Source organism: Oncorhynchus tshawytscha, linkage group LG06 (genome assembly GCF_018296145.1).
Source record: "Oncorhynchus tshawytscha isolate Ot180627B linkage group LG06, Otsh_v2.0, whole genome shotgun sequence".
NCBI classification, from domain to species: Eukaryota; Metazoa; Chordata; class Actinopteri; order Salmoniformes; family Salmonidae; genus Oncorhynchus; species Oncorhynchus tshawytscha.
Window position 1 is genome coordinate 19,703,496 of NC_056434.1, and position 22,500 is coordinate 19,725,995.

The 22,500-nt window shown below is 43.5% G+C and overlaps 1 pseudogene; it reads right to left on the reverse strand.

The window, feature by feature from the left end:
* Positions 1-22,500, reverse strand: part of LOC112253277 — a 52,726-nt pseudogene that overhangs the window by 6,669 nt on the left and 23,557 nt on the right.

Sequence of the window (22,500 nt, forward strand, 5' to 3'; positions counted from 1 at the left end):
TTTCTACTAATTGGGCCCCAGACTCTTTTTCAGAGCTGATCTAATTGATCAAAAGATACATTTCTGAAGAAAATATCAGAATTGGGCAGCCTGTGTAAACGCAGCCATACAGTGGAAATACAGAGTCCAGGGGCCTCATTTATCAATCATGCATAGGTACAAATCTGTGCATGGGATCATTTCCACGCAACGTGTGAGATGTATCAATAGAAATGCCGGTTCAAATGCTAGTCGGAACTAGGACACTCAGAAATGTCTGACTTGCTGATTCTTTGAACGCGGTACGTGTATAACTACAACCAGTTAGCGAGTCGAAATGTCCGAGTTTCCTAGTTCCGACTAGCACATCAACGCGGCAATACGCGTGCTTGAGAGTGTGCTTAAATGTATGCAGAGCCATGTCCATGCGTACACACAGTGCCAAGCCGTGGAATAATGAAACTAACTTCTTGTCAAGCATAGAATGGGGAAAAAAAAGACATTATATGTTGAAATTGTCAGAAATTGTGAGCGTAATAACTAAATAATTTTTCGATGTCATTGTATTTCCATTGTGAATTCATGCAACATATCTTGACAGGCATATCATTTGACGACCATAGTGCATTTTTTACGATAATAACCCATATAAAGTACAGTAATGTTACACGTGTTAAAGTGAAACAATTGTTGAAATACTATAAAGACTGAGATAATGTGAAATCGAATGAGAAGCTGATTTTGCTCTGTTTGAAGATTTGGCATATGCTGAATTTCGCAGAAAGCGTTTTTAGAGACAGGTGAACCTTTTTTTATGGGATAAATTACAGATTGGCTCATCAAATTTCATTTCCCAAAACGAATCTTATCGTCTTTTTTGCAAGGACTTAAGGCCTACTTTTAAAAAGCAAACACTTGCCATTCCAGTGCAAATCCAAGTGCTATCCAGCCTGGGTTTTTTGGCAGCGGGAGCATCCCGATCGTTTTTGATGCAATCATCAGCAAAACGAACTGTTACATACAATTTCCATAAATCATCGCACAACAGGTTGAAGTCAAGAGGGGTTTCTTTGCCATCAATGGGTTCCCAAATATAAACGGAGCAATAGACGGCACCCACATCACCATAAAAGCACCATCCCATAATGAGTTCAACTATGTGAACAGAAAAGGTTTCCACTCTTAATGTGCAGGTGATAGGTTATGTGATCCGCAAAAGACCCTGCTGAATCAGGTGGCAAGCTGGCCAGGTGGTAGGCGCGTCACATTCATTCTGTAGAACATCAATGTTGACCTATAGGCCTACAGGAAGGCCGTTGAGGATGGATGGCTTATTGGTGAGTGTTTCCATTTGATATATATTTGCCATTGCTATAGCAACTCATTGTCTTAATAGTCCTCTCTTTATAACTATGTTATTTACATGTTTTTATTTTTTTATTTCCACATGATATTGATAAATGAGGCTCCAGGAATGTCTGATAAATCACACTTTTTCTATGCATATGAACATTGTAACTTCCGTTCCTAAATAGTACTTTAGAATATTTTCTATGCAATATTGATAAATGAGTCACCAGGGATTCACACTAACAGAGGGAAGTAGAAGTGTGTTTTTCTAAATATCCTGTGAAAGCGAGGTATTTTGTCCTGGCAACTCAAAACTGGAGCTCATACAATTAACCCCTGCTCATATAGAGACAGGATTAGGTGTTACATAATGTGCACATGTACAGTACATGACAACAGAGACATATGTTTGAAGGCTTTTTTGTTGAGTTTAACAACTCTCCACTTCCCCAAGTCCAACATCCCTCATAGCCTAATCCCTTTCTAGCTCAACACCAGGCTGCACTTGAATAATTGTGGATTTGATTACTATAACAATAAGCACCAACTGAACAATCTCCTTCTTCAAAGTGTTAAAACCACATGTCAAAGTCAGCATTACCATAAGGAATCATACAGTAATGTGTCCACAGTAATGTTTCCTTCAGAGGATTACAATATGTCTTCCCTTATGTATGTTTCTCAGCTCATCAGTGTGTGTGTGTCTGTGTGCGTGATCAGTGTTCCTCCAGTGACCTTCATGTTGTGGAGAAGCATACATCATGCTTTACATTACAGCCACTGACCAGTCCAAGCCCAAGCCTCTCCTGGCTGACCCACACTGCACGGACCATTAACTATTTCATTTTTATGTACACTGAACTAAAATATAAACGCAACATGTAAAGTGTTGTTCCCATGTTTCATGAGCTGAAATAAAAGATCCCAGAAATGTTCCATACACACAAAAAACTTACTTCTCTCAAATGTGGACAAATTTGTTTACATCCCTGTTAGTGAGCATTTCTCCATTGCCACGATAATCCATCCACAGGACAGACGCTGATTAAACAGCATGAACATTACACAGGTGTACCTTATGCGGGGGATAATAAAAGGCCACTCACAAATGTGCAGTTTTGTCAAACAACACAGTGCCACAGATGTCTCAAATTTTGAGGGAGTGTGCAATTGCCATGCAGGAATGCCCAAAAGAGCTGTTGCCAGTTAATTTCATGTAACTTTTTCTACAATAAGCCGCCTCCAACGTCATTTTAGAGAATTTGGCAGTACGTCTGACCGGCCTCACAACTACAGACCACGTGTATGGCATTGTGTGGGTGAGCGGTTTGCTGATTAACGTTAACGTTGTGAACAGAGTGCCCCATGGTGGAGCTGGGGTTATGGTTTGGGCAGGCATAAGCTACAGAAAACAAACTGCACAACTGCAGTTCATCGATGGCAATTTGAATGCGCAGAGATACCATGACGAGATCCTGAGGCCCATTGTCGTGCCATTCATCCGCCGCCATCACCTCATGTTACAGCATGATAATGCACGGCCCCATGTTGCAAGGATCTGTACACAATTCCTGGAAGCTAAAAAAAAGTACTAGTTCTTCCATGGCCTGCATACTCACACCAGACAATGTGTACGACAGGGTGTTCCAGTTCCCGCCAATATCCAGCAACTTTGCACAGGAGTGGGACAATATTCCACAGGCCACAATCAACAGCCTGATCAACTCGATGCGAAGAAGATGTGTCGTGCTGCATGTGGCAAATGGTGGTCACACCAGATACTGACTGGTTTTCTGGTCCGCTCCCCTACCTTTTTTAAAACTTATCTGTGAGCAACAGATCCATATCTGTATTCCCAGTCATGTGAAATCATGACTGGGAATAGATTATTTGAATTGACTGATTTCCTTATATGATCTGTAAGTCAGTAAAATCTTAGAAATTGTTGCATATTGCATTTATATTTTTGTTCAGTATAATTATCCCATACTAGCTGGCCAGCTCTCAGGCTGCACCATTCTGGGTACACTCTGCCTCAGAGAGAGGCCTTCTCTGGTCCATGGACATTACCTAGCACTGTAACAACCCGAGTACAAGTACAAGGCCCGGGGTGCTAGGCATTCAGTACTATGCAGTCTATGTATGGGAATGATAACTGCCATTCACCATCCAATTCTAAAGAGCCAACAGGTACAGATTAATACAGTGAAGGCATTCATCCTTCTGCTATTCCAATGGGACAGCTCTCATGATGGCAGAATGAGAATGTGATGTGTGATAGGGACATTATATTCCCCCAATGACCTTGGAAATTGGAGTTGTACAATTTATGTTACAGCCTGAGAACGCAAGGTGTGTTTACCGATAGAGTTAGGCAGAAACGCATTGTAGGCCTTAGTGAGAATACTTTCATATTCATAAGCTGTTAATTATGCATAGCTCTGTAATGGAAGGAAACAGTTTACACTGAGTGTACAAAACATTAGGAACACCTTCCTAATATTGAGTTGCAACCCATGTTGACTCCAATGCTTCACACAGTTGTGTTAAGTTGGCTGGATGAAACCGGTGCGCCTGGCACCCACTACCATACCCCGTTCAATGACACTTACATATTTTGACTTGATCATTCACCCTCTGAATAGCACACATTCACAATCCATGTTTCAATTGTCTCAATGCTGAAAAATCCTTCCTTGGGGCCTCCTGAGTGGTGCAGCGGTCTAAGGCACTGCATCGCAGTGCTAGTTGCGTTGCTACAGACCCGCGTTCGTTCCCAGGCTGTATCACAACCGGCCATGATCAGGAGTCCCATAGGGCGACACACAATTGGCCCAGCGTCGTCCAAGTTATGGGAGTGTTTGGCAAAGGGGGCTTTACTTGGCTCATTGTGCTCTAGCAACTCCTTGTGGTGGGCCGGGCGCCTGCAGGCTGACCTCAGTTGTTAATTGAACAGTGTTTCCTCCGACACATTGGTGCGGCTGACTTCAGGGTTAAGCGGGCGGGTGTTAAGAAGTGCGGTTTGGCGGGTCATGTTTCGGAGGACGCATTACTCGACCTCCCGTTGGAGAGTTGCAGCGACGAGACAAGGAAAAGGGGGTAAAATACAACAACAAAAAATCCTTCTTTAACCATCTCCTCCCCTTCATCTACACTGATTGAAGTGGATTTAACAGGTGACATTAATAAAGGATCATAGCTTTCAGCTGGTCAGTCTATGTCATGAAAGAGCAGGTGTTCCTAATGTTTTGTACACTCATTGTATATCTGTGTTTAGAGAAGTTGTGTTGGTTGGCTGGTCGGAGATTTCTGGGGATGTCTGATTGATGTAGGCCTACTCCTTGTGTCGTGAGCTTGATCATGAGGAAAATGTGCCTGCAGTAACCCTTATATGCTGTACAACTCTCTCAGCTGCTTCTACCATCAATGTTCTGATTCTCTCAATAACCTCTCTGAATAGCCTATCGCAGAACAAACTGCTTTTGCCTACAAGTCCAGCCTGAGGGTAGAGTCCCAAGTGACATGGATACAAACCAGCACAGTCTTCCTCTTTTCTCAGTTGAAGTTTTGAAGTTTTGAAGTCTTTCCACATTACAATGATGGACAACGATATGGTAGGTCCATAACATGGAGCATGATGGAGTCAATTGTACTACATAACCCCTCTTGACATAGAGTAGCTCTTTCTGTGCTGTGTGTGCAGACTGCTCTGGCTATCCCTTAGTCACTGAGGAGGTCTAGGTAGGGGAATAGACAGAGATGAGAGAGGACAGTTTGCACAGATAACTATGACCAGACCAGCTGACTAATGACGCCCAATTTAAACATTCTCCACCCGATTAGCATCACCAGATTATAAATTCTGGCTACATTTAAAATGATTGATAATTTTCATAAATGAATGAAAAAAATAATTAATATATTAATAAGGAATGAGGGCCGAGTCACGTCAGAGGCAGCCAGCTGCGCCGATGCCATGAATCACTTTCAAATGTGTTATTTTCCCCAGAGTGTCCAGTGGAGAGAACCTATCCCAGTCCTTCATGCACACACGCTCCCACCCACCCACACACACAGGGCCTGGCTAAAGGTTGCTCTCGAAAAATGGGTTTTTAACCTCAAATGTATTAAATAAGGGTTAAAGGAAAGGACGTCTAACCAGGGTATGTCTCCAGTGGTTTGACTGGATGGCCTCTGCTCTGGATTGAACCCTGAATCACCCCCCTCCTTCCCCCTCCAGTTTAATGAATCAATATTGTCTATATAGTTGTCTATATACTGTGATTAACAGCAGACTGGGTTCAATATAGTTTAATCACAGGCTTGTCTGGTGTCATTAGAAAGCGGTGACAGGGAGCCTCCCTCAGATGAAGATATCAGCAGAGTGATTGAGGTCTTCAGTCCAATCACAGTCTGGATCTTCAGTGACCCAGGGAGGAAGGAGGTGAGGCTTCCCCAGGCAAGGTGAGACCAACCAGGCAGGAAATGACATGTTCAGGCCCCCGAACCAGCTCCCACCAGCTCCACCCAACCACTGATGAAACAAGTTGATGTCGATGCAAAATTAAAGCCCAGCAAAAAAAACAATTATTTGACAGAGCTTAAGATGACAGTTAACAAATTAAATTGAATTTTTTCATAATTACTGCCACTTTCAAATGAAGCGTTACCAGCCAAGGACATCAATAATGGAAAATGTTAATTATGAGTGAAGGAGTTCTGGAGGTAATTATGTTGGGCCAAATGGATTTCTCCAGCCAACTAAAGTGTGCTTTTTTATTGATGGGGACTCTCGTGATTGCATGGGGGAAGTCACTGAGTCGAGCAGAGTTTGTGGACCTTTAGTGATTTGTCTCTCGGAATTCACCGTTTCTTGGACAAAGTCTCAGGAAAGCCATAAGAGTAAAGTTCAGATGGAAAGTTTTTTTTACGAGATCAGGTTACATGGCAAAGGAAAACTCTTGGCCCTATTCATTATTTTACAATAAGTGACCTGATTGGATTAAACACCTATCCCTGGTTGTTTTTTGTGAATATTTGATCACAGTTGACCTGACCGAACACGGTGAATTAAGGTTAGTCGTGCTGAGGTTCTCATGTCAAGAGGAAAATCGCTTATTGCCTCTGGGAACTGACCTGACCTGGATAGTGTTAACTGAAGCAACTGCCCAAGAAGCTTCAATGGAGCCATTAAGGTATTCACTAGACCAGGGTGGGGTGGAGAGAGAGGGGCGTGGTGAGAGAGGAAGAGAGGAGGGAGCAATTCAGGGCTCCCGAGTGGCGCAGCTGTCTAAGGCACTGCATCTCACTGCATCTACAGTCCCTGGTTGGATTCCAGGCTGTATCACATCCGGCCATGATTGGGAGTCCCATAGGGCGGCGCACAATTGTCCCAGCATCGTCTGGGTTTGGAGGGGGCAGGCCAACATTATGAATCAGAATTTGTTCTTCACTGACTTGCCTAGTTAAATAAAGGTTAAAAAAGAGAGAGAGAGAGGAGGGAGAAGGGGGGCATTACACAATTTAATTGGCTCTGCTCTCTTTATCAGTCACCAGTAAAGGGAGGTGGGGGGAGACGCTAGGCTGTTTTCGATATATTTAATTTCCTCCTTTAACATATTTTATCAAAATCTTCCCCTGCTTCCTGAATCTCCTCCTCCTTCCTCCCCCTGTCCTCTTTACCTCCTCCTCCCCCCGTCCTCTTTACCTCCTCCTCCCCCGTCCTCTTTACCTTCTCCTCCCCTCTGTCCTTTTTACCTCCCCCCCCCCCGTCCTCTTTACCTCCTCCTCCCCTCTGTCCTCTTTACCTCCTCCTCCCCCGTCCTCTTTACCTTCTCCTCCCCTCCGTCCTCTTTACTTCCTCCTCCCCTCCGTCCTCTTTACCTCCTCCTCCCCTCCGTCCTCTTTACCTTCTCCTCCCCTCCGTCCTCTTTACCTCCTCCTCCCCTCTGTCTGCTATCCATCATGAGATCTGACTTTAATATGCTTTAGCAAGGAATATAAGCCATTCATCACGCAGGTGAGGCCCAGGCACTGCCACACGGCACATTTCATAGGCCAGTAAGCGTCAGCGGAGGCCAGCTGTAGCTCCGCTAATGCTGCTATTTATTCCGGCAGGCAGAGCCGGATCCATCCGTCACTCCCAGCCGTCTCACCAGACACCCCCGCCCACAACTTTTATGGAGCCATGAACCGCTCCTTAGTTAACATAATTTTATCTCTTGATTGGTCTTTTGTATGGGAGAAAGGGAAGAGGGTAGAGAGAGAGACAGACAAACAGATGTTATAGACAAAGTACAAAGTTAAAAGTACATCTTTGAAAATTAAATGAGAGAAAACCTGATGTAAAAAAAGATGGATTTTAACATCTGGAATTAGGAACATCTGGAATTAGCATGCATAATAATGTAAGTCACAGTGCAACTTAGTCATCTTTAATAAATGAAAGACACCATTATGACTGTTAATTACTGTACCATATTATTACAGTACTATGAATACAATAAATACAACTTTGGGTTCCGTTCTTTAAAGTCATTCCATATACAGTACTTCCCCATAATTGTGTGTAGCAGCTAATTGTTTTGTAACAAATGGACATGCTCAAAACCCCTGATCAGTAAAATGCAAATACTGTAGAAGTATTCATGACCTTTGCATTAGTCCCCTTTTCTGAGCAAAGCCAGCTGTAGCTAATTGTGGTGAATGAATGCCTGGTGGTGTCGATGGCCTACCCTGTTGCGATTCAGTGGGTTTTTGTAATAACTGATAGAATGTCTGGTTGGTGAGGAAACTTAGGGTCCATTCTCATTCACCAGAATTAAGGAGAATTCCCAGAGATTCGAGAGGTATCGATTCTCAAGAGACATTACTGTAATGCAAACCTGTGTATTTCTCACGTCTTGAACACTACCTCCGGAAGTCGCACACGATACTCGCCCGACCATTGCCCCCCTCTAAGCAGGACAATGTAAGCAAAATTGTCTCATTGAGCCCAACGATCATACAGTAAAAATACTAATAGCAGAACAATGTTTTTGAAACATCTGAAATATAGAGATTTTCATGATATTTGAAATTGTTCCTCGGCATACACATCACAGACAAACTGAATTGGTCCACTCACACAGACAGCATCGTGAGGAAGGCGCAGCAGCGCCTCTTCAACGTCAAGAGGCTGAATAAATTGCTTGTCACCAAAAGCACTCACAAACTTCTACAGATGCACAATCGAGAGCATCCTGGCGGGCTGTATCACCGCCTGGTATGACAACTGCACCGCCCTCAACCGTAAGGCTCTCCAGAGGGTAGTGAGGTCTGCACAACGCATCACCGGGGGCAAACTACCTGCCCTCCAGGACACCTACACCACCCGATGCTACAGGAAGGCCATAAAGATCATCAAGGACATCAACCACCCGAGCCACTGCCTGTTCACCCCGCTGTCATCCAGAAGGCGAGGTCAGTACAGGTGCATCAAAGCTGGGACCGAGAGACTGAAAAACAGCTTCTATCTCAAGGCCATCAGACTGTTAAACAGCCACCACTAACATTGAGTGGCTACTGCCAACACACTGTCAATGACACTGACTCTACTCCAGCCACTTTAATAATGGGAATTGATGGGAAATGATGTAAATATATCACTAGCCACTTTAAACAATGCTACCTTATATAATGTTACTTACCCTACATTATTCATCTCATATGCATACGTAGATACTGTACTCTATATCATCGACTGCATCCTTATGTAACACATGTATCACTAGCCACTTTAACTATGCCACTTGGTTTACATACTCATCTCATATGTATATACTGTACTCGATATCATCTACTGTATCTTGCCTATGCTGCTCTGTACCATCACTCATTCATATATCCTTATGTACATATTCTTTATCCCCTTACACTGTGTATAAGACAGTACTTTTTTTGGAATTGTTAGTTAGATTACTTGTTCGTTATTACTGCATTGTCGGAACTAGAAGCACAAGCATTTCGCTACACTCGCATTAACATCTGCTAACCATGTGTATGTGACAAATAAAATTTGATTTGATTTGATTTGATTTGATTTGAATTGTAGTAACAGCTACAGTTTTGTTCTCCCCTTCGCTGTTCTGAGACACCATCCAGGCAAGAAGCTAATCAACTCAAAATCTAAATCCAATAGGACCTTCATCATCATTACAGTTATTGATAGGGCGTTGAAAGCAGGACTGCCCTGTGGACCACTCCATGCTCTGATTTACTTTATGGATTAACTGTCGCTAGACCAGAGCAAACAACCGCTTGAGGGAAGGGGAGAGGGGCCCCCACCACGAGTCTGAGGTGAGTCTGTCAGAGCAGCAGCATAGATGTTGGGAGGGGAGTGTATACTGTATATACACACATATACACAGCTTGTGTATGGTTCTCTGTTATACCAATCATTTCTATACTATGGCAGCCCCCAACACAGACAGGGCTTCTCTTCTCTCAGTTCTTATCTTCCCTACTTCTCCTTTTACTCAAACTCAAAGACCATCCATTCCATTAGTCTGTCTGGTCGCTCACTTTTCAATGGGATTCAATTTCCATTCTGAAGGAGAAATACAGCCTAACGTGTTGGCACATGTTAGTGATTTCAGTCACTAACCCATCACTTTGTCAGTCAAACACTAACTTATACAGACAGTATGCAATATATATGGTGTAATCCCAGGTACACTGTCTGGGGCCTCATTATGAAGCCATTGGTGACTGGTTGAGACAGGAAGTTGTATTTACAGCCCGGCTCCTTTTGTACTTTTACAGAAATCCTCCCTGTCTCCCTCCCTCCCGACAAAGGCAGATATGACTGGCCACTAAATCTTCTGATAAATGGCCGCCCTATACAGCACCAACGGAGGCTCAGGGGGGGAAGGAGAAGCTCTACGATCGATACAAACAGGGTTTGCCATCATTTTCCTTTTACACAGCAGAATCATAGATTCCCGTAAAGAATCCACCCTTACAATTAGAGCAGTGTGTGTGTGGAGAGTGGAAGGGTGATTACATTTGTGGAGAAGGAGCGTGAAAGGAGAGAGCGACGAGAAGAGAAGAAAGGTTGTGCCTCCTCTTGGCTCTTCTCGCCCTCCTCATCGGCCCCAGGCGACCTGAAGCAGTCTGTGTTTATAAGCCCATTGTATGCAGGGCCCAAAGAGCGCCTGTCAGCGGGCACAAACTGTAAACACCCACAGATGTGAGTTGAGGCACAGTCCCCTGTAACCTTCGCCTCTCCGTCAAGTTGTGCAGGGACAGAGAGGAGAGTGGTCAGAGCACAGTCCTAACACATTACTATGACACACCATCCCAGCCCCTCATCTCCAATGCTAAACAAATAATCAGAAAAGAAGGGCCTCTATTTGATTAGTGGTAGATATATTCATGACACGTGCCCACGTTGGTTTTTCCGCCCATCTGATATCGACGGCTTATGTTGTGGGAGAGAAGAGGTATGAAAATGAGATATGGTTATGATTGGAGTGAATTTTATGAGGAAGAAACGTAGCGATCTAAGCTGGAAGGTCCTGGACATCATCACTCAATACAGCAATAACAACAGAAGCTTTCGGAAAAGATAGAAAGATAACCTTTTAAGAAAAAGTCATTTGAAAATCAGAAGCAATATCCCCCCCAAAAATGTGAAAGTTGCAGAGGAACATTGATTATAATACTCTCAAGACCAAGATAATACCACAGCATAGTAAAGTATTAAAAGATTGTGATTTAACCTTGACAGTGTGTTACAGAACAATACCCAGTAAGACCAGGGGATTGATGAGACCCTGAACCTGGAGACTCTGGGGGATAACAAACATAGTGAGAGGGAGATAGAATGACTGAGTTATAGTCTCTCAAGCCCAGACAGACACAACAACCATCGCAGTCCCATTATGGTAACTCTGGTGTTCAGCACACTGCCGTGTTACTGTACTCCATTCCGCACACAGCCATCACCGCACACGTAAGCCCGCACACTCACTCTCTCTCAGAAGCACTTCAGTTAGGCCATGGTTCACTCAGAAATGTGGTCCACTCAAGACAGACAGAACAGCCCTGTCTCTAACACTCTCTCCCCTGGACACATCCTGACCTTTACCATGACTTACACACACTAATAATGGCACAGTGCCCCACTGCAACACACACACCCCCACTAGAGAAAAATACAATTAATTGGCAGAACTGATGCAATAAAGCAAAATAGAATGATACGTTTATAACAATGTGCACCACAGTTGTTTTTTTATGACTCTTTAAAAACTACTACTACTGGTTTGATGGTTGTAGCCATCCATTGTACACTTAACAATCACCCATATTAGAAAACTTATTTAATTTCAAACTTCACATTTCTTTAGTATAGATACTTATCGTAATGAATGATATCAGCAAAATGCCTTCAGTAAGTGGTTGGTATCGATCATTTTCGGTTTATTGTCCCAGCTCTAGCACCCATACACACACACGTTGTGTGTTTAATGAACTGCCCGAATCAGAGGCTCTTTTCCAGAGCCAACATCAGATGATGACAACTGAGAAACATACCCCAGGGGTTGAGGTTTCTTTTCACTGGTTCTCTCACCTCTGTCAATTCATCAATTAGAGACAGAGGGATAGAAGATGGGGTGATGCTGGATAGGGAGAGGGTGCTGGGGGAACTAGAGGACAGCCAAGTCAATGGAGCACCAGAAAAAGAGGAAGAGAGGGTGATTAAACAAATAGAAAGAGGACAGCCAAGTCAATGGAGCACCAGAAAAAGAGGAAGAGAGGGTGATTAAACAAATAGAAAGAGGACAGCCAAGTCAATGGAGCACCAGAAAAAGAGGAAGAGAGGGTGATTAAACAAATAGAAAGAGGACAGCCAAGTCAATGGAGCACCAGAAAAAGAGGAAGAGAGGGTGATTAAACAAATAGAAAGAGGACAGGCATGAAACACTTGACCTCTAACTCAACGTCAACAAAACAAAGGAGATGATCGTGGACTTCAGGAAGAGGGAGCACCCCCCCACCCATGGGACAGTAGTGGAGAAGGTGGAAAGTTTTAAGTTCCTCGGCGTACACATCACGGACAAACTGAAATGGTTCACCCACACAGACAGTCTGGTGAAGAAAGCGCCTCTTCAACCTCAGGAGGCTGAAGAAATTTGGCTTGTCACCTAAAAAACACTCTCAAATGGAGAGCATCCTGTCGGGCTGCATCACCGGCTGATACGACAACTGCACCGCCCTCAACCGCAAGGCTCTCCAGAGGGTAGTGCGGTCTGCACAACGCATCACCGGGGGCAAACTACCTCCCCTCCAGGACACCCACAGCACCCAATGTCACAGGAAGGCCAAAAAGATCATCAAGGACAACATCCACCCGAGCCACTGCCTGATCACCCCGCTATCATCCAGAAAGCGAGGTCAGTACAGGTGCATCAAAGCTGGGACCGAGAGACTGCAAAACAGCTTCTATCTCAAGCCATCAGACTGTTAAACAGCCATCACTAACATAGAGAGGCTGCTGCCATCATACAGACTCAAATCTCTGGCCACTTTAATAAATGGACTTAATAAAGGTTCACTAGTCACTTTAAATAATGCCACTTTAATAATGTTTACATACCCTACATTACTCATCTCGTATGTATACTGTACTCTATACCATCTACTGCATCTTGCCTATGCCGTTCGGCCATCCATATATTTATGTACATATTCTTATTCATTCCTTTACACTTGTGTGTATAAGATAGTTGTTGTGAATTTGTTAGATTACGTGTTAGATATTACTGGAACTAAAAGCACAAGCATTCCACTACCCTCGCATTAACACCTGCTAACCATGTGTATGTGACCAATAAAAATGTGATTTGATGTGGCCATGTGTCAGAGAAGACCATTTTCATGACTATAAACATCAATACTGAATATATCATCTAGGAAATAATATAGCTTTGCTGTCAAGCGGTAGTGAAATTAATACTAGTTTGATGGCACTCAACTAGGGAAGTTTACCGTAAGGGAAAATAGCAGCCAACCTACACAATCTCAACAATTCAGTCATGCACGGCATTCAGTGGAAACGTCATGTGTTCTCAGGGTACTTTACTGTACATGAGGGGAAAAACAAGGTTCCTTTATAAGGCCTTGGTAGAGGAAGTATTTTAAAGCTCTAAAACATGCATTAAATGTGTGAGGTTTAGAGTGGTGTGTGTGTGTATGTACGTGTTTGTGTGTGTCACAGGTCAATAGATCCTCTAGGTGGGAGCGTTTCCTTATTGAGCATCTGTCACTTAGTGCGTGTCACAGGTCAATAGATCCTCTAGGTGGGAGCGTTTCCTTATTGAGCATCTGTCACTTAGTGCGTGTCACAGGTCAATAGATCCTCTAGGTGGGAGCGTTTCCTTATTGAGCATCTGTCACTTAGTGCGTGTCACAGGTCAATAGATCCTCTAGGTGGGAGCGTTTCCTTATTGAGCATCTGTCACTTAGTGCGTGTCACAGGTCAATAGATCCTCTAGGTGGGAGCGTTTCCTTATTGAGCATCTGTCACTTAGTGCGTGTCACAGGTCAATAGATCCTCTAGGTGGGAGCGTTTCCTTATTGAGCATCTGTCACTTAGTGCGGGTCACAGGTCAATAGATCCTCTAGGTGGGAGCGTTTCCTTATTGAGCATCTGTCACTTAGTGCGTGTCACAGGTCAATAGATCCTCTAGGTGGGAGCGTTTCCTTATTGAGCATCTGTCACTTAGTGCGTGTCACAGGTCAATAGATCCTCTAGGTGGGAGCGTTTCCTTATTGAGCATCTGTCACTTAGTGCGTGTCACAGGTCAATAGATCCTCTAGGTGGGAGCGTTTCCTTATTGAGCATCTGTCACTTAGTGCGTGTCACAGGTCAATAGATCCTCTAGGTGGGAGCGTTTCCTTATTGAGCATCTGTCACTTAGTGCGTGTCACAGGTCAATAGATCCTCTAGGTGGGAGCGTTTCCTTATTGAGCATCTGTCACTTAGTGCGTGTCACAGGTCAATAGATCCTCTAGGTGGGAGCGTTTCCTTATTGAGCATCTGTCACTTAGTGCGTGTCACAGGTCAATAGATCCTCTAGGTGGGAGCGTTTCCTTGTTGAGCATCTGTCACTTAGTGCGGGTCACAGGTCAATAGATCCTCTAGGTGGGAGCGTTTCCTTATTGAGCATCTGTCACTTAGTGCGTGTCACAGGTCAATAGATCCTCTAGGTGGGAGCGTTTCCTTATTGAGCATCTGTCACTTAGTGCGTGTCACAGGTCAATAGATCCTCTAGGTGGGAGCGTTTCCTTATTGAGCATCTGTCACTTAGTGCGTGTCACAGGTCAATAGATCCTCTAGGTGGGAGCGTTTCCTTATTGAGCATCTGTCACTTAGTGCGTGTCACAGGTCAATAGATCCTCTAGGTGGGAGCATTTCCTTATTGAGAATCTGTCACTTAGTGCGTGTCACAGGTCAATAGATCCTCTAGGTGGGAGCGTTTCCTTATTGAGCATCTGTCACTTAGTGCGTGTCACAGGTCAATAGATCCTCTAGGTGGGAGCGTTTCCTTATTGAGCATCTGTCACTTAGTGCGTGTCACAGCCCACCTGCCAGCCAGCGAGTCAGGGGCTGATTGTATGTCAGCACTTATCTGTCCAACGAGGGAGAACTCCCTCTCTCTGGGTCTTGGCAGGGCAATGTGTATGTGTTAAAGCAGACCTCAGCTGGCATGTCTAAAAATCACTGCCAATTGTGTGTTTGTTTGTAAACGCTGCTTACATAGCAATGAGTAATAGTATTCATATGCATTTGTATGTCAGGTCCTCTCCAGGTCAGTGTGTTTGTAGCTGACTTTTCTCTGACAACCATGGTCTGTGGGGAATTCTCTGGGTTGGTCTGGAATGCGTTTTTCCCTCTTGGTGGACTGTGTGTGATAGACCACCCCGGCTGTGTTGTGGAGGTGCAGTGTGACCGATGGGCAGCCCAGTAGGGAGCTACAGCCTCCTCATATGCCACCAGCTAAGGGGATCCATTATCGCAGACAGCCCTGGAATAGTGCGGGTGACTCAACAGGCAGGAGGTGGGCTTGTTCATCAGGCTTCCCTCACGTTCCAAAGGCCCGGGTAATCAATCCTGGTGCATCAGAGCTGGGAGCATCCACATGCACACATTGTCATCATCAGGCCCTGCTTCTCTATATTCTACTCGCTGTGCTGTCCGCCCTTACAGAGGTAATGGGTGACATCAGTCATGATAACGCCACCTGGCCACCTATCGTAGTGTGGTGTGTAGTAAGGCTCTCACCTTAGGACAGGAGAGGACAACTAGGGACACCAGTTTTTGGGAGAAAAACAATACTGTTAGTGAATAAAATTTGACTTAACCACAGCCTCAGTAATGAAACTTTTACAATCTACCCAGGTTGACACTCAATTGACTGAAGTAGAACCTTGAGACAGAACAAGAAGTTTGCCATTATGATTTGTTTTCTATGTACAAATTAAACATGGTTGGAATTCAGACATTTTTATTTTTAACTTGAGACTCAATCAATTTCCAAACGATAGCTAGAAAATCTGAAATAAAATAAACGCAACATGTTGGTCAACATGTGTTGATTTCATGATGATAAAAAAAATACATTTTCCATAAGCACAAAAAGCTTCTGCCCCCAATTTTGAGCACAAATTTGTTAACATCCCTGTTAGTGAGCATTTCTCCTTTGCCAAGATATTCCATCCACCTGGCAGGTGTGGCATATCAATATGCTGATTAAATGGCATGATCATTACACAGGTGTACCTTGTGCTGTGGACAATAAAACAGCCACTCTAAAATGGGCAGTTTTCATACAACACAATACCACAGATGTATCACGTTTTAAGGGAGGATGCAAATGGCATACTGACTGCAGGAATGTCCACCAGAGGTGTTGCCAGATCATTTGATGTACATTTCTATGACATAAGCAGCCTCCAACTTCATTTGGAGAATTTGGCAGTACGTCCAACCGGCCTCACAACATGTAACTACGCCAGCCCAGGACCAGCACATCCGGCTTTTTCACCTGCGGGATCGTCTGTGACCAGCCAACCCCGACAGCTGATGAAACGGAGGAGTATTTATGTTTGTAATTTAAAGCCCTTTTGTGGGGAAAAACAAATTCTGATTAGCTGGTCCTGACTCCCTAACCTATGGATTTCACATGACTTGGCAGGGGCACAGCCATTGGTGGGCCTGGAAGGGCATAGCCCACCAATGGCTGCGCCCCTGCCAAGTCATGTGAAATCCATAGATTAGGGCATAATGAATTTATTTAAATTGACTTATGAACTGTAGCACAGTAAAATCATCAAAATTATTGTATGTTGTGTTTACATTGATTTGATGTAAAAAAATTAAAAAATGCACACACACCATTTAAAAGTTTGGATACCTACTCATTCAAGGGTTTTTCATTTTTACTATTTTCTACATTGTAGAATAATAGCGAAGACATCAAAACGATGAAATAACACATAACACAAAAGTGTTCAACAAATCCAAATATATGTTATATTTGAGATTCTTCAAAGTAGCCACCCTTTGCCTTGACAGCTTTGCACCCTCTTGGCAATCTGTCAAACAGCTTCATGGAGGTTGTGTCGTAGCTGAATCAGAATTAGTTAGGTAACATAGATAAAATGTTTTATTTATTATACTTATTATTGGAATCATTAGAATGTCTTCTTTTGGACTATACTGTTGGCAGTTGCATTTTCCTCTCTCTTCTCTAGGGAAAAGTCACTTGGGGCCCAGAGAGGGGAGAGGTCAGGCTTGTCTTTTACATGTCTTCATGTATGAATATATCTGTGAAACCATGTGAAGGGCTCCACTATGTCTGTACTCCAGTCATTCCCTCCTTTTCCCATTGGGGCGAGGAGTATGGCAGTGTCTGGAACAATTGTATGTCCCCTCTGATGTTGAAACTTATCTTTCATAGTATATGACCTAGAGGCTCACTCCTCTCAGGGAGCTTGTCCAGGGGTGGGTTGTATTTGAGATGGGAGTATCTAGAATTGACAATTGATATATGCCATTGGATGAGGTAATGTTTTGGTACTATGAAGTACCAAGAATGGGAAGTAGAACCTCGTCTAAGAGACCAAATTGAACGATAGCATTAGCTATAAATTATCTAGCTATGGGCTACTCCTCTTTCAAGTAAAAGGTCCTTTGTGAAGTTCCTAAGATCTGTGGTTCGTCATTGTGAGTTGAGAGGGGTGTGTCTTGGCTATAAAAGATTAAGTATTATTTTGTAAGCACTCTCAGAATGAATTTATATACACTGAATGGACAAATCCATCATTACTTGATGTCCATCATTACTTTAAGACATGAAGGTCAGTCAATACGGAACATTTCAAGAACTTTGAAAGTGTCTTCAAGTGCAGTCGCAAAAACCATCAAGCAATATGATGAGACTGGTTCTCATGAGGACCGCCACAGGAAAGACCCAGAGTTACCTCTGCTGCAGAGGATAAATTCATTAGTTACCAGCCTCAGAAATTGCAGCCCAATAAATGCTTCACAGAGTTCAAGTAACAGACACCTCAACATCAACTGTTCAGAGGAGACTACGCGAATGAGGCCTTCGTGGTCAATTTGCAGCAAAGAAACCACTACTAAAAGGACATCAATAAGAAGAGACTTGCTTGGTCCAAGAAACACGAGCAATGGACATTAGACCGGTGGAAGTCTGATGAGTCCAAATTTGAGATTTTTGGTTCCACCCGCTGTGTCTTTGTGAGATGCAGAGTTAGTAAACAGATGATCTCTGCATGTGTGGTTCCAACCGTGAAGCATGGAGGAGGTGGTGTGATGGTGCTTTGCTGGTGATTTACTAAGAATTCAAGGAACACTTAACCAGCATGGCTACCACAGCATTCTGCAGTGATGGTTTGCGCTTAGTGGGACTATCATTTGTTTTTCAACAGGACATTGACCCAAAACACACCTCCAGGCTGTATAAGGGCTATTTGACCAAGAAGGAAAGTGGAGTGCTGCATCAGATAACCTGGCCTGCACAATCACCTGACCTCAACCCAAGTGAAATGGTTTGGGATGAGTTGGACGGCAGAATGAAGGAAAAGCAGCCAACAAATGCTCAGCGTATGTGGGAACTCCTTCAAGACTGTTGGAAAAACATTCCAGATGAAGCTCGTTGAGAGAATGCCTAGAGTGTGCAAAGCTGTCATCAAGGCAAAGGGTGGCTACTTTAAAAAACCTAAATATATTCTTTGGTTACTACAGGATTCCATGTGTGTTATTTTATAGTTTTACAATGTAGAAAATAGTAAAAAATAAAAAATAACCCTTGAATGAGTAGAGTTTAGGAAACTCAGTTGGGGGTCTCAATTTACTGTTGAGAGTAGTACAATACACAATGTGCAATTTAAAAATGTGGTTGTGCAGCAGCAGTTTCTCTTGCTATGTCAGACAGTAACTCAATTAGCCCATCTTACCTAACATTTTTTGGATTGGTAAATTTGTTTACATAGCTGGGTGATAGACTATCTACCGACCGGGGAGGCCCCCATTGATTTTGTTAGTCACTCAGATGTCATTAAAAAAATCTATTTAAAAAAAATTCTCTCTGCCCAATGGCCAAATGTGTAGAATTGCAGGAAAGGAACTGGCTCTGACTTCATGTGTGGGTATAGATGTAGGTACGTAGTAGAGGTCGACCGATTAATCAGAATGGCCAATTAATTAGGACCGATTTCAAGTTTTCATAACAATCGGAAATCGGTATTTTTGGACACCGACTTTGACAATTTTTTACTATATTTTTTTACGCCTTTATTTAATCTTTATTTAACTAGGCAAGTCAGTTAAGAACACATTATTATTTTCAATGACAGCCTAGGAACAGTGGGTGAACTGCCTTGTTCAGGGGCAGAACGACAGATTTTTACCTTGTCCGCTCAGGGGATTCAATCTTGTAACCTTACAGTTAACTAGTCCAACGCTCGAACCACCTGATTACATTGCACTCCACAAGGAGAGTGCCTGTTACGCGAATGCAGTAAGCCAAGGTATGTTGCTAGCTAGCATTAAACTTATCTTATAAAAAACAATCAATCAATCATAATCACTAGTTAACTACACATGGTTGATGATATTACTAGTTTATCTAGCGTGTCCTGCGTTGCATATAATCGATGCGGTGCGTATCGTTGCTCCAATGTGTACCTAACCATAAACATCAATGCCTTTCTTAAAATCAATACACAGAAGTATATATTTTTAAACCTGCATATTTAGCTGAAAGAAATCCAGGTTAGCAGGCAATATTAACCAGGTGAAATTGTGTCACTTCTCTTGCGTTCATTGCACGCAGAGTCAGTGTATATGCAACAGTTTGGGCCGCCTAATTTGCCAGAATTTTACGTAATTATGACATAACATTGAAGGTTGTGCAATGTAACAGGAATATTTAGACTTATGGATGCCACCATTAGATAAAATACGGAACGGTTCCGTATTTCACAGAAAGAATAAACGTCTTGTTTTCGAGATGATAGTTTCCGGATTCTACCACATTAATGACCTAAGGCTCGTATTTCTGTGTGTTATTATGTTTTAACTAAGTCAATGATTTGATAGAGTAGTCTGACTGAGCGATGGTAGGCAGCAGCAGGCTCGTAAGCATTCATTCAAACAGCACTTTCGTGCGTTTTGCCAGCTGTGCTTCAAGCATTGCGCTGTTTATGACTTCAAGCCTATCAACTCCTGAGATGAGACTGGTGTGAAATGTGAAATGGCTAGCTAGTTAGCGGGGTGCGCGCTAATAGCGTTTCAAACGTCACTCACTCTGAGCCTTGGAGTGGTTGTTCCCTTTGCTCTGCATGGGTAACGCTGCTTTGATGGTGGCTGTTGTCGTTGTGTTGCTGGTTCGAGCCCAGGGAGGAGAGAGGAGAGGGACGGAAGCTATACTGTTACACTGGCAATACTAAAGTGCCTATAAGAACATCCAATAGTCAAAGGTTAATAAAATACAAATGGTATAGAGAGAAATAGTCCTATAATTCCTATAATAACTACATCTACTGTATCTTGCCTATGCCGCTCTGTACCATCACTCATTCATATATCTTTATGTACATATTCTTTATCCCCTTACACTTGTGTCTATAAGGTAGTAGTTTTGGAATTGTTAGCTAGATTACTTGTTGGTTATTACTGCACTGTCGGAACTAGAAGCACAAGCATTTCGCTACACTCACACTAACATCTGCTAACCATGTGTATGTGACAAATAAAATTGGATTTGATTTGATTTACAACCTAAAACTTCTAACCTGGAAATATTGAAGTCTCATGTTAAAAGGAACCACCAGCTTCCATATGTTCTCATGTTCTGAGCAAGGAACTTAAACGTTAGCTTTCTTACATAGCACATATTGCACTTTTACGTTCTTCTCCAACACTTTGTTTATGCATTATTTAAACCAAATTGAACATGTTTCATTATTTATTTGAGGCTAAATTGATTTTATTAATGTATTATATTAAGTTAAAATAAGTGTTCATTCAGTATTCCTGTAATTGTCATAATTACAAATATAAATACATTTAAAAAAAAAGGCTGATTAATAGGTATCGGCTATTTTTGGTCCTCCAATAATCGCTATCGGTATTGAAAATTCATAATCGGTCGACCTCTAGTACGTAGACTTGCATGAGGAGTTCAGATTTTCTGTGGCCCCCACCAAAGTTTCCCCATCCCTGGCCTCGGGCATTGGCGGAGCACATGGCATCCAAGATGTCCTCCCCAAACTGGGAAGGGATTCGACAAAGGCATTAAAGACACCCTTCACGTCATCCTCTAGTGAACATAATGAAGTCTAGGAGAGGAGGAGGACAGTATCAACTTATCAAACCATGGTGTGACACAGCCAGACACTTCTTGAGTGGTCTACTGCCGCCACTGTCATCCTGGTGGGAATACAGGTCCATCCAGTCTGGGTCTCCTGTATCCTGGTCTGTGAACACCACCAGTCTGGTCCATGAAGGGCAGCCAGACGAGGCAGTCCACAGCGGGCCACCCAAAGCCATGTTAGGGGAGGAGATTGCTGGGTTGCTGACAGGGCCAATACTGCTTGTTCATGTCCCTGTGGTAATTCCATGTTCCCCTGTCCAGCCTGCCTCCCCTCTCCTCCTCGGTCTTCCAGCCGTGTGTGTGTGCCGATCAGAGGATCAGTGCTGGAGGCAGAGATGTCCAGGAGTCTCCAGGCTGCATAAGTGTTGAGCTCCTCCTGGTCTCGACACAAGGCCCATACGTACATCATCCTCAGCACCTTGTCCTGTTGGCAAACACAGACAGGCAAATAAAGAATTACAATCAGAGGTATTGGCAAATTGCACAAATTAAATCCATTTTCAATCCTTTTGAACGTGTGTCGAAAGTGTACACTGTATCACCCTGGCTAGCCTGTTCTCTCAGACCAGAGACAAAGTGTACACTGTATCACCCTGGCTAGCCTGTTCTCTCAGACCAGAGACAAAGTGTACACTGTATCACCCTGGCTAGCCTGTTCTCTCAGACCAGAGACAAAGTGTACACTGTATCACCCTGGCTAGCCTGTTCTCTCAGACCAGAGACAAAGTGTACACTGTATCACCCTGGCTAGCCTGTTCTCTCAGACCAGAGACAAAGTGTACACTGTATCACCCTGGCTAGCCTGTTCTCTCAGACCAGAGACAAAGTGTACACTGTATCACCCTGGCTAGCCTGTTCTCTCAGACCAGAGACAAAGTGTACACTGTATCACCCTGGCTAGCCTGTTCTCTCAGACCAGAGACAAAGTGTACACTGTCATCACCCTGGCTAGCCTGTCCTCTCAGACCAGAGACAAAGTGTACACTGTATCACCCTGGCTAGCCTGGTCTCTCAGACCAGAGACAAAGTGTACACTGTATCACCCTGGCTAGCCTGGTCTCTCAGACCAGAGACAAAGGGCAACAAAAGTTGGTCATCAACAATACAGGACATAACAGCCCAGCCTCCATAAATCCCCTGGCAGTGCCCTGCACCAGACTGAGGGACTGCCAGCTTCCTGCGGCTGTCCATCCATCATTACGAAGATGTTCCTAATGTTTGG